The sequence below is a fragment of the Pyxicephalus adspersus genome, chromosome 1 (assembly GCF_032062135.1).
Source record: "Pyxicephalus adspersus chromosome 1, UCB_Pads_2.0, whole genome shotgun sequence".
NCBI lineage: Eukaryota > Metazoa > Chordata > Amphibia > Anura > Pyxicephalidae > Pyxicephalus > Pyxicephalus adspersus.
In genome coordinates this window covers 135,865,457-135,868,617 of record NC_092858.1, presented here as the reverse complement: position 1 = coordinate 135,868,617, position 3,161 = coordinate 135,865,457, and the positions used below count along the sequence as shown (strand labels likewise).

At 37.6% G+C, this 3,161-nt stretch overlaps 1 non-coding gene across 1 annotated transcript; it reads left to right on the top strand.

The window, feature by feature from the left end:
* The first annotated feature begins 2,809 nt into the window (after positions 1–2,809).
* TRNAV-UAC (transfer RNA valine (anticodon UAC)) lies at positions 2,810–2,882 on the top strand. The gene has a single exon. It is a non-coding gene; the product is annotated as a tRNA-Val (tRNA).
* The last annotated feature ends 279 nt before the right edge of the window (positions 2,883–3,161 follow it).

Below are 3,161 nucleotides of genomic sequence, written 5' to 3'. Positions count from 1 at the left end.
TAACTTTTAGGTCAATTTAACTGATACCAATTAACTTTTTGGCCATCTGTAAAGGTGACATTCTTTCCATTGACCAGTAAGAAGCATTCTACCTACTGACCACCACACTAATGTACTGTGGGCTGTGAATATAGTAATTATCGTAGGAGTCCACTGAAGACCTGAAAGTTATTTTAAGGGGTTACCCCATGTTAAAAACACCCAGAAACACTTAGCTAGGGTCCATTTGGCTTTGCAATGTATGGTGACATTTATATTTATATAGACAGACTTTGTGATATATAAAGCTCCCCATGTGTGATCTCTTTGAAACTGTAAATCAAGCACAGTTATTCCCTTTTACCCTTGTAAATTCCTGGTATTGTGTCGTTTTTTTCTCCCCTTTATTTTTCTGTATTGTACTTATATTATTCTTTTGGAAACTTTTTAATATAAATACCATCTAAAAAAAAAGCTCAGCAGCCATAAAGATGGGTTTTACAACAGGTCTATTCTTACAGTTAAGATTTAGGAGGTGATTTCCATATGAATGATAGCAGTTGCTGCTCAATATGCAACCTTTGTGACAAGTTATGAATACTGAATAAAGGAGGCTACAAATTACTCATCGTTCTGTATCACTGTAGGATATCTCATTAAATCTGGCCCAACAGCGGGAGTATTTTTGGTTTTAACTGTTCTTTTTTATATTGGAATAAAGATTGCACATTTGTGTATACGCCATGGTATTCTAGGGCTGTCCCCCATTTGTAATAGATTAGACATTTAGATGACAGTTCAGTCATTTCATTTTTAGTTTATGGATATCCCCATAGTGAGGGATTTTTGGATTATGTGATAATGGGAATGAACACAAAATAGCCAAAAGGATGTACAGTTGCACAGAATTTTATCCTGCGATCACACATTCACAAAAAGGACATTGTGGAATTGGAGATAGTGCAGAGAAGGGCAACTAAACTAATAAAAGGAATAGAGGAACTCAGCTGTGGGATAAGATTAACTGAATCTATTCTCCTTTGAGATGAGACGTATAAGGGGGGATATGATCACCATGTATAAATATATAAACACTCCATATAGAGAACTGTTTTCCCAATTATTCACTTTGAGATCATTACAAAGAACAAGAGGGCACTCTTTGCGTCTAGAAGAAAAGAAGTTTAAGCTCCAGGTAAGGAAGGGATTCTTCACTGTAAGGGCTGTGAAAATGTGGAATCGGCTCCCTCAGGAAGTAGTTTCAGCAACTATTATAGATTGCTTTAAGAAAAAGCTGGATGTCTTTCTAGAAGCACAGAATATAACTGGGTATTAAGGCTTTAAAGTAAAAATAACAGAGACTGTTTATCCAGGGAACATCCGATTGCCTCATGGAATCAGGAAGGAATTTTCTTCACATGCTGAAACAATTTTTTTTGCCTTCCTCTGGATCAGCTATGATATTATAGGGTTTTATATCTGGGATATTTCCCTAGTGGTTGAACTTGATAGACTTATGTCTTTTTTCCACTCAAATAACTGTGTAACTATGCAATTAAATCACTTACCTGTTAATCTTCCTGCACACTTTGAACTGAACACTATACTCTAAAGCAGCCTTTCCTGATCTTTTCAACATGGTAGAACTCATTGAAATAACTACAGGTCTTCAGGGAACCTCTGCTATAATTACTATATCAATATCTCACAGTACATTAGTTTGGTGGGCAGTGGGAAGAATTCTTCTTATTTTGTTGGCCAGTTTGAAGAATGTCACCATTACACCATGGCCAAAAAGATCATTAGTGTCACTAATCTGACCTTAGTGGGACAAACTGCTCATTGCTCAAGGAACCACCAGCCACCTCTGGAGAAACCCTGGTTGAGAAACACTGCTCTTAAGTTCCACTTTTAAAAACTTGCGATCAGACGGGACTTTATTTCAGAAAGTGACAGGCTTACTGTCTACTTGGTTGTCCGGATACACGGCACATCCTGCTTTCCATTGCATTTTCCAGCACTGAATGAACTCCGCTGTCTAGGCCCAGCCAATCAGGATGACTGAATATCTCACAAAGGAACAGGATTGTGGCGCCCTGCGATGGAATGGGGAGAGCATTGCAGGGTTTATATCCTCTTTAAGAAGAAATCATAAAAGAGAACAAGAAGAAGCTGTGATTCATCCTGAGTCTCCTGAGGTATAATTAACTTATATTAGTGCTTCCAGGTACTGCTGGTAATTAAAGATAAACTTCCTACAAACATGGCTTAAGTTAAATATCAGCTGTAATAAGTAACAGGGAAATAAATCACTGCTCACATACAGAACGTGTACAAAACATACTCCAATATATAATATAAGGGGAAATACTTCAGTGGGGTAAACACAACACCACCGCCATTATTACTTCACACTCCCTATACCCAGCCTCATGATAGGAATGGCTTTACAGGAGATAATACAATAAAATGTAATTATTGCTTCTCAATAATAATAATAAATAAGAGTCAATAAAACACTGTGACAGGGAATATAATGATGAGACCCCCAGGTACACCCCCTCCATCACCTCACACTCCCCACATGGCGGAGAGCGCAGATTAGTGATCTGCTGATTCCATTGTGCAATTTTTTATAGTCATGGCGCCATTTAGTGGTAAAAGGATGAGACTCAGGCGTTCCCATTTAAAAAAAAAAACAAAAACAATTAAAGAAAACTTAACAAATAACTTGTACCAATAAACAAGCAGGCGTTCATAAACAAAAAGCTTATGCTACACTATATAGAGTACATAGAATACACTGCAGTCTTTATTACTACGACACAGCGGTTCCATAGTGTAGTGGTTATCACGTCTGCTTTACACGCAGAAGGTCCTGGGTTCGAGCCCCAGTGGAACCACTTTTTTTTTTTTCTTACATATTTCACAATTATTGTATGTATATTTTTTTGTTACTATACTTCCTGTTTAGGCATGCTCTACCTTTTTTGAGTCACCCCAATCCCCCATCTTCCTGCTGTGTTTTTATTTACTGTCTTCTAGGCAATTTCTACCATTTTCGTTTAGCGTAACCAGAAGATAGAAAGTTTAGACAGGTAGTTGTCACGCGGAAAGGGTTAACATGTCGCTGGTGGGACGGCGTTAAAATCTAGGAGCATTAACTCGGATAAAAACATTTT